The sequence below is a fragment of the Pelmatolapia mariae genome, linkage group LG10_11 (assembly GCF_036321145.2).
Source record: "Pelmatolapia mariae isolate MD_Pm_ZW linkage group LG10_11, Pm_UMD_F_2, whole genome shotgun sequence".
NCBI classification, from domain to species: domain Eukaryota; kingdom Metazoa; phylum Chordata; class Actinopteri; order Cichliformes; family Cichlidae; genus Pelmatolapia; species Pelmatolapia mariae.
Window position 1 is genome coordinate 63,510,015 of NC_086236.1, and position 19,094 is coordinate 63,529,108.

Consider the following 19,094-nt stretch of genomic DNA (forward strand, 5'->3'; position numbering starts at 1 on the left):
TTTGAGATACACAACAACACCTGATATCAGCAGTATGGATAGATTTTACCTTTTGATCTCACCTCAAGCCTACTTTAAGTTAGTCTTCAACTTGCAGTCAGCTATTTTAGTGGTCTTAGCGACTCTTGTCTTCTAGCAGGAGATTATATTTATTTTACACCAGATAAGTGTAGCTTCAGAGAAGTTTGTCCACTTAAATAATTATAATGAATGAAAAAGTCGTCTGTGAAGTTTAAGAAGCTTTAACCCTGCCCGGAGGGGTTGAATTAAGGTCTGAGGAGAAGTATCTTCCCGCTATGTCATCTGGCTCACTAGTTATCCCCCAGTCAGTTATATTGGCTTCAGCATATTGAACAGCAAATGTGAACACACACTTATTCGGCTTCACTGACAGGCGCACACATGAACAAGCAAACACTGGCATGCACACACACACACAGGCACACGCACGCACACCAACATGCACACAGTAAACAAACAAACACTCTATTTTTCACACTGTCACACTCACATGGACACAGTCATGCACTGAAGAGATAATGGTGGCCAGAGGCGGTCTGAGTGCCCCCCCCCCCCCCCCCCCCCCCTCTCTCTCTCTTCGTGTCTCTGAGGCAGAAAGCGTGCTCTGGTCCTCACTGTCTGTTAGATTTGATCACCATCACCCAACTGCAACGGACAGTGCACAGCTCAGCTCATTGAAACACGTACACATAGAGCCACTGTGCCAGAGGATATTACATGCAGTGTCTGACACCTCTAAATAAGTGTTTACTCCTTGTGTGTATGTGTGTGTATATTGGAGTGTGTGTGTGTGTGTGTTTGCACGTGCATGTCTATTTGCATTTTGTTTGCTTGTATGGGTGTTCTTCCATCCATAACTGTTTGTGTATGTGTGCACGCACACACGCCAGACAACAGCCCTATGAAATGTATCCAAAATGATCATCACCCATCATCTGCTTCTACACGACTGTCTCCGTCATTAACATACGCAGCATGTAATTCCATGTTCAACTGCTCATTTGGATTAAAAATGTCTACATCATATGTATATGCCAGCAAAGTACAACTGAACTGTTTGCTGATTAAGTGAAACAATCTAAATAAAAAAAAATGTGAATGAAATTTTGTCTGATGTGGAGTTTTTAGAGGTGTTGTGAGAGCTTAAGATACAAGATGCTTTTTTAAAATCATGCTGTATGTATATTTTTATTTTTATTGTTGCCCCCTTTTTTTCGCTAGTCACATAAATACACAGAGATATATCTTATTCAGCGGTGACAGACAAGAGCCTGCAAACTGTTTGTGTCTGTATATGCCAACATGTAACCGTGTGCATACATATATCTCGGTCTGCATAGAGATTTTAATAAGACAGAAGAGAGGGGGGTACAGTAAATCCTACATCAGAGCACGCCCATCTCTGAGACCCGAGGGTGCCATTCTATGATTGACAGGTCTCCTTTCACTGGCGCTGTCGGACGCTGGGATGGATTAGGGCCGTCTCGCCCTAAAGGGCCATTGTGGCTCCACGTCTCCCAGCTGCTTCAGCATGCACCCCTCTCCAAAACTAAGGAGGGGCTCTTGTGAGCGAGGCTGGGTATTAGGGTGATGAGGTTTGCATGGCACGGGGTCGCTGTGTGAGCTGTTAAAACAGCAGTATATTACCATTCAAATGAATAGTCTGTATTGTTTTATTTGTGGAAGTATTGCATTAAAGCCACATGTCTGATTGTTTGAACCTGACTTAAAAATACATCCTAACTTCTCTCAACTAGTCTCCATGCTGACGTAAGCCGCATATACAGTAAATGCCAAGTGTGTTGCTGTAGTGGCCTGCAGCTCTGCCTCTGCTCCGGTGAATACTGGAGGACCCTTGAACCCAGGGATCATATTCATAAAACCACAAAGAGCAAAGAGCTGATCCGAGTGACAAAATGTTTAAAAAATTGCTTGCATTGTGATACTTTCTAAGAAATTCCCCTCACAGTCCTGATTAGATGTTGGTAGAGGTAAGTTATTTGCAAAGCATTTTATAAGATAGGTCATAGGTTGAAAAACTGTTAGTGGGACCTGTAATTCAACAGTCTTAACCAAAGCAGAAAAAGAGGTATGAAAAATATTCTCCAACTGCTGAAGGACAGTGAGGTAATGAGACGTTACACATTTGATTGTGCAGAGATAATGTTTGTGGTCTATCTCATTTGAAATGCACACACATCTTCCACTCAACACTCAGATATTTGGAAGCTGGAAAAAGTGCAACAATGCAGCAATGATGACTCGGATCTGTCGCAACCTTCCATCAGCAGAGTAATCACACAAACAATTACAGCGCTTTCACAGTCTCACACTGTGACATAGTTCATTTCACCACAGAAATTGGTAAAAGTTGAGGCTTTTTCCTCCCCATTTCCCACGTCGTTAATATCAAATAGATTAAATGCTAAAATTACCAGCATGGTCAATAAACATAAGCAAATAAATATAACAAGTACGAGCGTGTGAATAGACCACTGTGCAGGTAGGCCATTGCATAAAATAAAACAGCATTCAAATTAAAATAAAATAGTTTTAATGGAGACTAAATTGTATGATGAGACTCACTAAGAATGAATTTAGATTTTTTTCCTGATCACATTTTTTTAAAGAATGTGTCAGATGCAGCAAAGAGCTCATCACACCTCCACATCCTCAGTTTCAGCTCCATCAGTGTGCCACTGTGCTCTGTAAATTCTCTTGAAGCACTCCTATGCTGCGATCTCTTTGGCAATAGGAGCTCTCTAAGAGCGTTCTTCTCATTTTTGGAAACACTTTCCCATATGTGCGAAATACTAGTTTTTAGTATAATCATCACTGTCATTAGCATTGCTCCCTTTTAAAAAACATAAAATTGTGTTTTAAGACTGCTGATTAAATAGCTTTCAACATCTCTTCTACATGATTTTTTCTTTTCTTTTTTATAATAGGTATATAATAATGTCAAAGAAAATTTAAAATTATTATGATGTCCTATTATGGTGACTTAAGCCAAACCCCCAAAATCTAAACCATTAATTCTGAGTGTGAAAATTTACAGAGCGAATTAGAACAAGTAGTGCTTTTGGAAATAAATGTAAGTGATGGAAGCACCTTTGTGCGTGTATATGCTTCCATATATGAGAGGAAACCTGAGAGAGGTGATGGGATTTCACTACATGCAAATATGTGCCAGTATTTTGACCTTTCCAACCTTTCTCCTTCTTCCCTGGGGTTTTCCATCCGCTTCCAAAGAGGCCTTGTGGGGAGTTCCCAACATGGGATCCTTCTGGGTTATGAGACCCCTGGCGTGTGTGCTGGGCAGGGCGGGCTGGCACTGCGGCAGTACTGGCACAGAGCTTTGCCAGGAAAGGCAATGCCAGAAGCCTGCCACACTCCTGCTGAGAACCTCCCAGGCAATTAGACTGCTGCAGCAGTGAGCTGCCGTCTAAACTGTAAAACAGAGGAAGAGAAGACCGGCGATTAGCAATGTACACCAGTTTGTGTTGACACTGTGTTGACACAGCCAATCGACTGAGTGTAAACAGACATATTGTTTCTGGTTAAAGTGAGCATACTGTTAACATGCAGCCCCCCAGCCCTACTTGTAAGCATTTTGTTCTCAAAGTGTGCGCCACATAATAAGTCCTTGGAAGAAGTGCCTTGATGTGATATGTGCAAAGGGTGAAAAAAGTTGCCCTCCTTCTATCCATGTCCCTGTCACCCCAGCGGAAAAAGGAGTGGATCACTCTCAGTCTCAGTGTCTCTTTTCCTTTCTCTTCTTTCCATCTCTCTGTCTGATGAAAGAGGAGCTATGATCGTTTCGACAACAAAGGGGCCAGCCGCTTGTGTTTGGATGAGACTCTCCTTTCTTCTCTCCTTCCTCCTCCTTCTCTATCTATTTCTTCTAACCCCCTCTGATCTCACTTACTCTCTCCTTCCTCTATGCCCCCCTCCCCCCCTCAACCCTCCCCCCCGCCTCCTCACACGTTCCCTCCCTGCCTGCTCTATCTCTTGCTGCCTGATGCTACTCTCTGGCGTTGCTCCTCCGTTCTTCGTTAGGGCCTCAGCGATACAATCAGGGGATGGAATTAAAAATCAGAAAGTGTCCTTGTCGAAGAGACACCCCGGATGGTGCACTTTGATGTCTCCTCAGAAATTTGAAATTCATATGTTGTCACACTTGATTTTATTCCCCCTTACTCTCTCTCTCACTCACTCGCTCACTCTAACTCTCTCTTACTCTTTTTCTTTCTGCTTTTTTCCTTTTCTTCTTCTTCCTACTCCTCTTCTCCGTCAAGTGCCATCATGTACTATTCAGCAGAAAGAGAGAAACGAGGAAAACAGAGAACGTAAAAAGCATTGTACAAGTGTTTCTGAAAGACCTTTCTTGTCTTTTATTTTTACTTTCTGAAGAAGGCGGGAAGATATAATGAATCATTCAATTTCCTTTTGATTGTAGGTGCTGGGATGCGTGGGTTTAGAGGTAGAAGACAGGGAGTAGGGGACCACAGGACGGGGTGGAGATGTGGCGGTGGGCCACTTTGATGTGATTTCAGAACTCTGCGCCAAGTCAAAGCTATTTGACAGAGTGAGGAAAATGTGGCTGCCACACACTAATACACACACATTTTCAGACAGGCACATAATATCTTTGGCTGGAACCCCGACAAAAACAAATAAATGTTCGTGAGTTTCTTACAGCTCATGGCTTCAAAATGAAGGACAGGAATCCGGATGTAATCCTGTTTGAATTACAATGAGGGAAACATCAAAATATTATTTTACCACTAAAAAAAATAATGTGAGTCACCATGCGCATATGTGTTGAAAGCATTGTTGAGATCTAAAGGAATTTCTTGTAAGAAGCGTGGAGGAATAATTAGATTTGAGTCAATGACATTAATAAACAGTATCCATCCAAAATTAATCTAAAGAGCTGGATTGTGGTGTGACACATTTCTGGACATATTTCTCATTCTTGTCTTCAAGAAAATGAGGGGGCACATCACTGGGTCCTTGATGGCCCCTCCCACGACAGTTACAAATGGGCACGAAGGTGGGGTGGCGAGGACTGGGGGATTGGGTAGGAGGTGGGGAGTGGATGAGCAGGATGGGGATGGAGACGTGGATGGGGAGTCCCATTGGTCCACTACATCCCAGATTCATCATTAATCACTCCTGCTGAGCCCCTCACACCCTCCTACTTCTCCTTGCCACCCCTGCCTTCCGCCCACAAGACCGAGTCCCCAAGGTGATGGCAACCCCCGCCCTCGACACGTACTAACGCACAAAAAACAAAACAAACAAACCAAAAAAAACCAACAAAAAAGAGAAGAAGAAAAAACAGCACCACCCACAACACTTGCCCCGCCTTAAAACAACAATTTCTCTGATCTAGCATTTTGGGGAAAGACACCCTTCTTTGTCTCGAGATCTCTTCCTTTCTGTTTATATTTCTATATATCCCCCCTTTGGTCCTTTCCCCTCTCACTCTCCATCTGTGTGTCTCTCCCCTCCACACCCCCCTTCCCGGTACTTTTTTCTCTCTTCTTCTTGTTTTCTCCCTTTCTCTTTGTGAAAAATGGGTTTTAATAAAAGCTGACAGAGCAATGAAATTAAAGGAGTGCATCCCATGGCCAGCTATAGCTCCAGCCTGAGCGTGGCACTGACATATTTAAAAGAGGGCCTTAATTCAGTAGCCTGTGTGTGTCTTACATCACCAGGGCTCCTCTGTGTTATCAGAATCATTATTACTCCTTTACACAATACTGTTAAAAAAACAAAAAGCATAGTTACAGCTGGCATCAGAAGAGACAAACATTTAGCAGCCCCCTTCATCCTTGTGCCATCAGTGACCCCTATAAAACAGTTTATTCCATTGACCCTATTAGTAGATATTAGGCCCGTCTCCCATGTTGCCTCATTATAGCCCTGGATCATAAAAAAGGGGGTCGGAATGGAGGAAGTTGTTGGAAACAGAAAGGGAGCGTGCGTCTTTTCCAAGGGAATCCTTCCATAAGGAATAACTGACGTGGAGGACTGACCCACGCCTTGAGAGCTCTCACTAGACGTTAGAAAGCATTGTTTTGTTGGATTACAGGGTTAGGAGGGGAACCTAATCCCCTAATTTTTAATCTCTCTTGATTCCAGAGGGATGCATAAGAGACTAGGCGGCTTCCCTGACACAGCTTGGGTAGGTGGGTTATAGAGTGGAGGGGGCGGAGGAGGGCTGAGAGGATAAGTGGGAAGGTTTCTTAACAAAGGGAATATGGTAGTACTGCTTTAAGGAACTGTGAGAACAACAAACAGAAATCTTTCAATGCAGCAACAGTGGGCATTTTTAGTCACTGTCAAGTCACAAATCACAAAATGCAATAAAGTGCTAGAAAAGTTGCCAAACTCGAAATATCGGAAGTGAAATCAAAGTAAAGAGATAGCAGCTTATGGCTTCCTTGTAACAGGAGTGATTCCAATTCTATTTGCAATCTGTGCACTACACAACATTCAAAATCGCCATGTGACAGTGATAACATATCCTTCTCCCAAAACATTTCTGCTTTGTCATTTCATACCCTCACCACCATGTGTCTGGGTGTGTGGATAATTTCTCAGACAGCTTAGGGTGACAGGCTTTTGGGACGAAGGGATAAGTTGTCTGGGAGCTCATCCCTATAATCTGTGAAGGATATACAGGGCCTCCCCAGGCAGAAAACAGGGACTGTTCACCTGCAGCATTAGCTAAATAAGATTAGAAGCTGGACTGGAACCCAAACACTCGCTGTGGGCAAAAAAAATATATACGAGTATATACAAAATCACATAAGGGAAATGTGTTTGAAAATGTGAAGCTGAAGACACAGTTAACACATTTTGGAATGGGATTTCAAAATCCAGTTGATGCACAAAACATAGGAAGGAGGGACGTAGAGACATCAAACCTCCACATGGGTTCAACTGAAGGCCTCTTTCAAATGTAAAGTTAGCCATGGAGCTGGCAAGAGATGGAACGGGAAAGGATAGAAGCAGGGATGGAAAAAGGAGGGTGGTCATAAGGAACACAGTGAGTTAGAAATCATTGCGTCCAATCACGGAGTAACCTTGGGCGGCTTCCAGCATGACTGAGAGAGTGAGTGAGCGACGGGGTCTTGGAGCCTGGCCAAGCGAAGCCTTTTGTGCCAGCAGCCGCCACATTCCAATCAGCCACGGATATTTATACTCCGGGCCTAATTGAAAGGTTGGCTTTAGAACCATCTGCATGCACCCCCACTCCAACTCCCCCTTCAACACACACCCACACACACAGACAGACACACTTCATAGTGCCCAGACGCATCCTAGACACAGTTAGCTTTGACCCACAGAGGTGAGAGGCCTTTCATACTGCAGCAAACATCCCAACAGAGCAAAATTGCAAAGGCTGACTTATGGCAAAACCCCTGCTAGCAAAGGTTAAATTTGGATTTTATTTCCCTTGTATATTTACTTCTAGCAATTAGAATAAGCCAAAAGGACCCTGATCAGGAAGTTAGCCATTGCCCCGAGCCACTGCCCCTACATAAGCCTATGTTCCTTTCAGCAGGCTCAACATTCACATAATAGCAACATGGGGTAGAAAGGCATGGGAACTCGGCTTTTTATCTACTGGTAATTTTGACAAAGTGGGCCAACGAACCTGCAGTCAGTAATACTGCGCAGCTGAGGGAGTCTGGCAGTTGATAAAAGAAACTCAGCACCAGGGTGAGATAAATGACTTGATGATTGATTACCGCCTAAAGCAGAAAAATGAGCAAAGCACAAAACTAGTCAGTGTTTGTGTCGTGAACATTTTCTCACAGTAGCTTCTTTATATCACACAGTGATGACTGGGTTGCTGGTGCATTTCAGGTAGGTTTTATAAGTCATCAGATAAAGGCTCGGTGTTTTCACTCCTGCACGCCGTAGCTTCTAGCCTGATGCTGAAATGCAGGAAAAGATAACTGTGATAAAATGGGGAGTAAAGTAGTTGTATGGTAAAGACTAACTTCAATTAAAATATTTATTTTTAACCTACCGAGAATTCAAATAAAATGTATTCTAAAATACTTTAGATACAACTTTATCTAAGTGACTAACAACATGCCAATAGCAGGACTCCAGGGAGTCTTCGAACTGTGAAACACAAATATCAGACTTCTGTTTCACAACCACTGAAATGCACCAGAGGCTCATGGGATCGGGTAACTAAACCCACTGATTAATGCACAATTAGTGTTGTGTTTTGTCAGTTAACAGGATGGGCTGATGGAGTTTACAGCAATGGTGAGGAGTGTGTTAAAGCTCTCGGCGGGCATCCAGCTGGCCCTTTGCTCATCTCTGGGACGTGTTAGGCTTCTATTGCCAGCTGGCACTGAAACACACCACCATGTTCATTCATGACAGGCATCTCCAAAAACTTGTGAAAAACCTGGTGATTCTTCAATGCTCCTTTTGCAAGATGCTTTCAAAATGTGCAAAAAGGAAAAAAAAATCAAAAAAGAAAGGCAGGAAGAACACCTTTTATGCCTTCTAAGCCAAGGACATTTGGGGCGACTTAGAAAAGATTATTCAATATGCTGCCCAAAAGATTATTTATGTGTCTTTCTATGACGCTTCTCACATTTACACTGCCATAGAAAAAAAAAGACCAAAAAGCCTCATACCCACAGTCCCTGTCATATGCTACTGTATATGCTAATTGTGTCCCTACTTGGAGTTTCTTGTATGTATTAAATAGAAAATGATAAAATTAAGAAATATTTTAAAATGCCAGCACGAAATCATTTTTTGAGTGCGATGTTGATGGATGTTCATGTTTCTGAATAACAAAAAACAATGGAGTTGATAAAGCCGCTCACAGCTTGTTTTTTTTTTAATGTGGAAACAGCCTTGACAAGAAAAGCCATTAAGTAAAAGTTATTGACAGTGCCTGCTTGCATCTTTTTGGTTTAAAAAAAATGCTGTTGTTTGCCAGTGGTGGTATTTTTAAAGAGAAAAAATGGGCTAAAAAAGTATAAAATTTCAAGTAATAACTTAATAAGTTATTATACATGAACTTTTTGATATTCTGGCAACACGTGCTCTAACATGTAAAATTTCCACTCGAACTAAAACTCACAAATAAATAAAAATAAATTAAAATGCACGATATATCTCCCTCTGAAATGTAGTGCAGCAGATGTAAAAAGAAAATACCACAACACCTAATAGTACATAGTGTATATGATACAAAAGCCACAGAGTATTGCATATTTGCAGTACGTATTTAGGACAGAGCTGCAGCTACCCAGAGTACTGAATCACTGAATTTCGGCATTTTACCAGAAAACAGAATCTTCGACATGTTCCTGGGGAACGAGGACACTCTGCCAAATGCAAAATCATCCTCTGTTCTCCCTTGGCTTGTGCCTGTGATAAATCAAAATGCCAAACAACAATTAGCACTCAGTTGACACTCTATTCACATCCAACAGTTAATACACGAAGTCGGCCAAATGATGTCGAACACAACTCATTGTCTTGCCAAGTGCATCTGCTATTATCAGCAGTGGAAATCCATCCACTTGTTGTATAAGCTTGTGAAAACAAGTCTACAGGTCCTGCCTGAACAAATGGTGTTGTATAATATATCACTGGCACTGCAAATTTACACAACATACATACCGTGAAAAACCACGAGGGACAATTAATCCTCAACTGATTATATCAATCCAAGAATATGAACTCACTCATATGCCTTACAGGTCAGACATACAGCAGTGTGTCCCCCTTCTTTACATTCAATAGGAAATCATTTGCTCAAAGCAATTCCATACTTCAATAACAACAGAGATAAACAACACTCATCCGGTCTAATCTCTCTGCGGACCACCCAGCTCAATCAATTAATTACCTAGACTGTGCGTTTTCCTTCAGGGCATTAGTAATGATCTTTAAATATTAATTTAGCTTTGTCCAGGGACTGATGCGAGGGCCTTGTTGTTGTCTTCTGGATTTTTAGTTGTCAAGTCAGAGACGCTCTACCGTGTGAGATAAACCTGAAGAGCCAGAGGAGGTCTTAGGCTGTTTGGCTAACATGTGCAAATAAAGAAGTATTCTTTCTCTACCACTTCTCCAACATTTCATCTTGACATTTCTCAGTTTCACAAAGAAAAGGACAAAAGTTGGATTTGTGGTTACTGTTGCAGAAAGGTTCTGTGGTTTTTTGTTGGTTTTTTTTACTGTGGGTGGCTCATTTTGTGCTGAGTAAGAGATTGCACCCACCAAATACAGCTTAAAGCCCCTCAAATTTGAACTGAGTAAGACACAATTCAATCATGCCCTTTGATCCATTTTTATTAGAGTTGTCATGTATTCAAGGTTCATTTCAAATACACATTTGATCCAGAGCTGTTTGGGATTTGTCTGTGTCTAAGTAAGTGTAATTTATGGGAAGTGAAGAAGAAATCGAGGCCAAAGAAAATTCAGAGAAACTTGTCGAAAATGACAAAAATAACAACATGAAGACTTAGACTAGGCCATGCGTCTCCTGACCATCAGTGGGGCAAACAAACAGGAATCAGAACATCTGAGTTAAGATCAAGCTTGTGGAACCACCAAGTCTACAGAGGATAGTATCTATCTTCGTTTAGGCTGTTTTTAATAATTAAGCTAGTACATTTATTTATTACTCTTCGACACTGAGATACCCAGGTGAGTTGAGTTTCTCTCGGGATGAATGCTCAGGAGAGGTGATGAAGGAGTGGAAGATTCCTCTCTTTTTTCTCTTCACTATCTTGCATTGCATTAGTGTTTGTAGCCCAGAGCAGAGGAAGCGAAGAAAAAAACTCAGATTTGGCCTGTGTCCACCTTACCTGTGAAATATCCTGCATCAGCATATTCTGCAGAGCTCCAAAGGGCCAAAAGCAAAGAACGAGGGGAGGAAAGATGGAGGCAATGAAGCTACTTGTCTGATGCATTCTAAATAGCCTAATTTCTATTTTCTTTTAAACAGAAAATAAACACGAAACTAATTTCATTAGTGTGAGTCGAGCAAGTTAGGCTTAGGCTGAAGAGTGCCTGATACCCTTGCTTAGTTTCAATATTTGTTAGATCTTCAATCCAGCCGCATGCTGTGATCAAAGACTCCTTTCAACATCAGCCTATATTGAAAAGCACAGCATTTGCAAAGACATATGGATAGGTTTTAAAGTCTGTGTGCTCATCGTGTAATAGATATGGGTCAAAAGGTGTTGTGTATACAAGTGCATAAACAGTAAAACTTGATGTGTGGTTTTTGATGTTTGTGCTTTATGATTTATCCACTCCTGCCTTGTTAATATCTCCTCTGATCCAAATTCAATCTGAAATATATTATTTCTGCGATCTTGGTATATCTAGTGCTCATCTTGCGATCTGACCACAACTTGACTGCATGCCAAGTCGGGGGGTGAAACTAGTGCAAACAGGGAACAGCTTAACAAATTAATACTCTGCTGCCAAGTCCTGGGAGGGAGGTAGAGGCACAGAGGCTTAAAGAGGGAGCTAAAAACCCCTGCTACAGACACAGAGAAACCCCAGAGGGTGAAGGGTGATGAGGAAGAGAGAAAGAAAAGCGAAGGTGGGAAAAAGAGAGAGGAAGCAGAGGGTAAAGAACAAGCAAGATAAAGAGGCAGAGGGAGATGGAAAGAGTGAGAGGCAGAGCAGGGAGAGTACAAAAATGAGGGAACAGAAGAGGCTTGATATGATTTCAATGGAATGTTTGTTGACAGTGCTCCGTGGCCCGGGGCCTTGGGATAAATGATTGAACACTGCGCCTGTCAAAGCCAGAGGATTTCTGTGGGCTTGTGTTTCTCTCCACGCTTTTTTGCTGGAGGGAAGGTAGCAGTCAACTAATTGACACAGAATTAAGCATGAAATGCACTAAGCACAGCCCTCTTCTGCCATGGCTGGCCTCACCACCAAAAAAGGGAGCTCACAGCGAGTTAAAGGCTGCAGATAAAACACACATACGACCATATTAAGATAAAAATCAGACACGTGCAGACATACAACCATGAATAGATCTAAACAGTAAAAAAGGAAATATGCATCCTAGCACATGGCCGACTATTCAATTACATTTGATCGGTAATTTGACATTTTAACACCCACACATCAGCAAGTGCACATACACACATCAGCGGGAGCAAAAAAACACAGAGGATATTCACAGAGCACATAAGTAAACGGTATAGACTTTTTGTGTGACAAATTGCTCTATGAGAAAGTAATCCTTCAAGATTAACAGTGTCATTCTCTGCCACACCTTGTATATTATGCTCAGGGAGCAGCGATCTCAGCCGCAGGCTTCTTGCAAATGGCTTACCAGGCGTCTACTAACTGCTTTGCACTGAGAAGCCAAACACGCAAGAGGGAGACTAAACTGAAAGGAGGACAGGGCAAACAATCAAGAGGGACAGTTAGAGGAGGGAAACAAGCAGGAAAGCAGTGAAAGGAGAGAACAAACAACAAGTAAGTAAAAAGAAGAAAACAAAATGTGCGCGTGTGTGTGTGCAGGGGGGTTGGAAAGGTAATCTGCAGCACTGTGCACAGGTGCACAGGTAAGCTGTTTTCCATACTTTAGCCTGTGATTGAGCGACGCAAAAGGTGATTAAAGTCTAGCTCCACAGACTTTTCACTGTAAATAAAAAGCACTGCCTGCTGTAGCTCAGCTAGTAACACAGTGGTATACAAGGAGTCTTAGCTCATTAAAACCTAGAGCTGCGACAACAAAAACAGCATGACTAGGAAGCAGTTGTGTAGGGTGGGTGCACTTTAAGAACAGAAAAAGAGAAGAGGGGGGGTCCATACACGTCTCACAGAAGTGCCAGTAATGCCCTTGGACATAGCCAAGTCACGCATCTCCTTTTTCTGTTGTCTCCACTGGCCACGTCGCCACGTGAATACCCTTGTGAAGGAGGTCGAGACAGGAAGAGAAAGGGAGAGGTGCGGAAGGAGGGAAGAGAGGCTGCAGGTCAAAGGACCAAACCTATCTTGCTGACTACCAACCAATATGGAGGTGTCCTGTGCTGTCTTGGAGGAAACAGAGGGGGGAAAGAGGAGGAGAAGGTGAAGAAGAGGAGGAGGTAAGCAGGGAAAGTACGAGGGTGGGTGGACTGCAAGGCGGATCCCCAGGGTCAATTATCCCTGCGAAGGAGGTACTGTAGCCAACACTCTGCATCTCATTTGCAAGGCAGCAGCAAAGGTGCACCTGAGCTCAGCTAGTGAGTGTCCTGCCATAGCACCAAGGCAATTAATGTCTTCTTTCAATGACATGTGCTTCTCAGTGTGACAGTGGCTGGCCAGCTGTGGGCTGGGCCAACTGGCTAAAAGAGAAGGCCTCAGCAATGCCTCCTGTCTTCCCACAGAGACTAATTTCAGATAGAGCCTCTCCCCTGCTCCACCAACAGTCTAAGAGGACCTCAAGCCCAAATGCACATATTAAATCACTCACACAAAGAAATTCATGCCAAAAATGTTGGATGAGCAGTGCCACAAATTAGAAGATGAACACACTGACATGTATATTGCAAAATTACAGTATAAAAATATAAAGATAGTAGTTAAAAATTTATAAGATTTTATTGTTATTTATTTATCAACTTTACAGTTCTTGAGTTTTTAGAATTAAAAAAACACATATTGACAGTGTTGATCTGCTAAAACCCTTAAAAGTACTGGTCCATAAAGCCCTGATTTTGTGCTGTTTGATAAAAGCTCATGGAGTGAATGGAAAGAGATTGTCCAATAGGGGGTATCTATATGCTCTTTCAATATTATACATATTCCAAATGTAATGCATAGGTGGAACATTTGGCGCGATCGTTGCATTCAAAGAAATGTCAAAGGTCAACAAACACGCTAGAAATAATCTGCTGTGTGTCATAAATATCAGCAGTGAATTTATTGGGATCCCTGCCAGCAGATATCTCGCTCGACTGGATCGACTGACTGAATTTCATCAACATACTTAAGCCTGAAAAGACAAATACATGCTTGCACTACTAGTCCTAGAAATCACCATAAGATGACCGGCTCAATGTAGTAGGACGTGTAAACACTGGATAAATAAAAACTTGGATAAATAAAGAGTTCACAGAAGATAAAGTGAGAGATTATAATAAGAATAATAAAAAAAATAATATTTATGACAAAAACCAAAGTGTCGCCTCTGGATTTTTTTTTCTCTTCATACCAACACCTTGAAAGGGACACAAGATGGGATAGACATAATTATATATATATATATATATATATACACACACAACAGGACTTGTGTTTATTAGAAAATAACAAAATGAATAATAAAAAAACCCCTCATAAAATCACGATGCTGCCTTTTGCTCTGTTGGAGTATTGAAAGTATATGGAAAATTCATGTCGGGTGTATGTTACTTATACACCAACGTCAGCAAGTGTGTTACCATGTAATCAAGTCATGACCTTGTATGAGACCTCATTGCTGCAGGGCATTGCAGCAAGCAAGGCTAACATGGGGCTAATGAGGGACATTCATTGCATCTGGGTGAAGCGGAGACATGCAAGCACACTCATACACACATATTCAACAGATCCATCCTTCCGATCACTGCTCCCTATAGCCCTGGAGCTCACAATGAAACCCAGTGTCTCCCTGAGTGGAAAGCCTTTGCTTTCCTCCCTGACCATTCTCACTCATCCGCGACAGAAATAGACATCGCTTTGCTTCCCTGCTCATTCTCCTAGTCAACTTCTGGTTGACACACACTGGATGAATGACTACGTCCTCCTGCTCGCCTCAGTCGACTACTGAGGTGCAGTTCCGAGTTGTCGAGCTCGCAACAGAGAGAAAAAGAACAAGGGAAGTTGGGTTTGGCTTGAGTGTGGGAGGGGTGTGGGCTGGAGGGATCGGTAGACACTTCATGCAGGCACACAAACACACATTTACACACTTACAGCAAAGCTAGCTGGCTTTTGACAGTAGCAGAGTTATTATGGCGAGGTGAATATTACCCCCGTGGGACTTCATTTACCTCCAGCATATTCACTGAGTTTCTCTGTGTTTTACTGCTCCTCATAATCCAAGCCAACCACACACATGCACAAGCACATATACTTGCACTCACATCACCATATCACACACTATTTTTATGTCCATGAATGTTGTCAGGGTTATTATTGAGATCATTATGGGATGTGAATTCAGATTCCCCCACCTACCGCCCCCGTTCCCCTCTCCAATCCCACCCATTTTGTTGCAGTTCTGAATCTTAGAGACCTCTCATGAAAGGTTACTAAAGCTTTCCGATTTGAGCTTCTATTAATCAATAAAGCGTACAGTCACACATAAACACACACACACATTCACATATTCAAAGAGGTGTGTTTGTATTTTGCAGCTTGTATTATTGTAATTCTCCTCTTGGTATTTAGCCAGTAAAGGTCACTGATGGACTTCTTTTGTTGTGCTGTTTGAGGTCTCTTTCGCCCATTGTGTTAACAACTCATTAAAAATTGAGGGACGTGAGGCGGGCAAGGAGACATTGCATATGTTTGGAAGCATTATTATTATTAAATAATCATGTTTGTCTCCTAAATTGAGAGTGACTCATGCCACAATATCAGTAATTAGATAAATTATTGATGGGCTAGCGGGTGGGTGAGAGGATGGTCGGTGGTGGAAATGGAATTGCCAAACCCAATTACTGTCTTTTCCTCAGAGTGGCCCCATTAGGGTTGTCACTTATACTACCAAATGGCGGTAGTAATAAAACCACAACTAGCACTTAACCGCTTAATTAATAGTAAGATGATTAATATTTTAATTGCCCGGGATTAAATACCACTCGTGCCTAGAGTGAAGCTTAACAGGAGCAGAAGTTGACATCCTGTGCCTGCCGCTTAAAAACACGTCATGCTTTTCATCTTTTTCACACAGGCTTGAACATCATACTTGCCCTAGCCAATCACAAAAAGAGGAGGCAGGTAGGAGTAAAAGTAACTTAAATAAGTATCACAAAATGTGTTGGAATTTTTAGGAACTGAAATGACTAAACCAGTTACATGAGATTTTATATACTGGAATGCCACAAAAGAGGGGTTGGTACAAGGTTGCCCACATCTAAGGTGTCTCCTGATGGTTACACTATACTATCATTGTCATCATCACAAATCAATTTGGATGTTTAGACTAAATTTTTGCACTTTCCTAAACTTGAAACACCGTAAACCCTCAAAAAAAATTGTTAGCTTGCCTTTATAGCATGATGTGAGTCTCTGACATTATTTTTGTTTTATTCAAAGTCTGACCATGTTTGTTAAATTTGGTCCTTTACTTTGTTGTCCTGTACTCTGGATAATGCTTATATATGTGTCTGTCTTCTGCCTCCATGTCACAACTGTGTAAGATGCAGTTATGAAGGTTTACAGGTGCGCAGTCGAGATCAAAATAACCCAATGATGTCTGTAGTCTCATTCAAGGACAATAAGTAAAGCGCATCTGAAATAGCGAGGCAACGGGGGCCTTTGGTATAACCACTTCACACACCTGTCCCAGTCTTTATATTTTGTTATCTATTTGGAACTCACCACAGGAAGTATTTTGTGAATGTGATCTGAGATTTAATTAGCATCACAGCTGGTGTAAGACAGTGTCTAATTAAAGGTATTAACAAAAAAATAATACTAACACTTTAACACGAATGCTTTTTGTAAAATATACAAATTACTTTATCAGCTTTTATCCCAAACTATGAAAAATGAAAATCAGTGCAACTATTTTTTGGATGTGGGTTATCTAGTGTTTTTTAAAAGCAGAAAATTGTGGCATAAATTTTAACAATCTAAGTTTGAGATATTACTTTTTTTTGCCTACTGAACTCCAAAAACAAACCCCAAGCAAACCTGCGTGCAAATGTACATACTCATGTATGCCACAGTAAAAAAGGACTTTCCCTCTTCTACTAATACCCATCAACCCTCTCTCTCAAGAGGGCATGCTGTCTTCCATCTACAACATGAATAAAACAAGTTATTCTTTTCTAGATAAACACCCTCCAAGTGCCCGCAAACAAAAGGGGGAAAAGACGCCAAGCTTTGGTTTTCCTCCAGCAATTGCAGTGGAGATGGGCTCCCCAGACACTTGCTGGGCTCTGCAAAGTGGCCCTGCATTGTACAAAGTGTCTGCTTTGCCAGAGGCACAGGATGGAACTTCTAAGCACAAACAAAATCAACTAAATACCTAGCAAGGCTCGTTCGTTTGAACAAAGCGTATTATTCATTCACTTATCAATTCTTTATGTACATGGTATTATTAATCCCCCAGTGAGATTGAAGCTGTTTGTTCTTTTGAATCTACAGAATGACTCTGCTGGTAAGAGAATCATTAGGAAGTATCACTTTGGCCCAGATTTGACAAAGAAGCTGAGAAAGTGCATATAGCGGCAAACGATAAGGTTAAGCGTGGTAAAATGAGAAAAGAAACATGGCGGACAAATTGAGGAATTAACAACGTGCGAGTGGGGAAAGTCTCCGAGGGCCCAGTACAGAGGCGAGACCTATTAGAGCACATGGCACTAGGCAGCTGTGTGGTAATTATCATCATGTGTTTAGCACAGCGCCCTTAACCAGGGCAACATATAGGAATTCTGTTTTAATCACTTAGTTGGCCCGTTTGGTGTTGGATGCATGTGTGAGAAGTGGATGAGGAGGGGATTTCCATTAGTATGCTACTTTAGCATTAAGTGTCAGTATGCCAACTCAGGCATAGTTGGCACCTTGGGCCGATCCAGGTGTGTGACCCACTGTGGCTAACTTGGCCTCACTTTGAATGAGGGTAACTTGGTGTCCTTGGGGAAGGTGAAAGAGTGACCAAATGAAGCTCCAGCTGGGTGCCTGGTGAGCATGTGGCCCAGATGTGTCTGTGTGTGTGTCTCTGTGTGTGTGCGCAAGAGTGTGTTTACATGTGATTGCGAGCCTTTTAGTGCATACATGTCTGCCCAATGCCAGCTTTGTATGAAACAGCTGGCTCCCACCATCTGCTACTCCTCTTCATGAGCAGCTCCAGAATGGATGTGTGTGTGTGCGTCCCATGTGTTGATCTTTTTCAGTATTATCCCTTCAACATTTCGAACAATTAAAAACATCATGCATAAATGTAATATCAAACAACTTTGAGAGGTTATACTGTGTACACACAAATCAAAACAAAACAAAACAAAAAACATGCCATGTATGCAGTGTGGCTCCTTTCAAACAGAGAAACCAGACTTTGATTATTGGAGTAAGTAAAACAGTGAATGTACTTTTCTTTAAAAGCTACACTATCTAGTGTATTTTAGCTTTTCCCTTTGGTTGTTAATCATTTGCTCCAAGCAAGTCTACTCTATCTAACAGACTCAGGGAAAAAAGAGAAGGATTGGGAGGTTAGGGGGGGATAGTATGCTAAAATCCACCCAAAACAAGACACAAGAGACATTCGGTTCTACTGTTAATTAGGGAGCCAATATTACAGGATAAATCAGAGATGGAGGGAAGGTGTGAAGGAGAGTGAGATGAGGGAGGAGGCACAGAAGTGGAGGAAAGGGAAGTGGGGAAAAGAGAGATTGAGAAACAGAGAGAGAGGGAGGGCAGGGTGTTGATTTGAGCAAGGCCTGGGGGCAGCCTACAGGGTAGAGAAGGGAATGATAGACTGGCTAACCAGATGTTGATCAGGCCTGTGTAGCTCTCTTCTTTTCATCAATAGTGAACAAAAAAAGTGGCAAGAGAAATCCTGTTAGCTGCACACTTATTTGCTTCAAAGTCAGCCCTAAAAACCACCAAGTGTCACTTGACTTGAGTCTAATCAATTCTACGTTTTGATCTAGAAATGGCTGAAACTTTCGGCGTTTGATGATAAAAAAATGTTTTCTTTTGTTAAAACGGATGTCATCTGCAGGATGCGTGCGCGCACACTGCCCAGCAAGTATGATGCTGCTCACAGAAGACAGTAATGAAAAATGATGTCCCTTTACCTCCCCAAATTTTCTAGAGTAACAGTGGTGGCAAAAGTGAGTAATCTG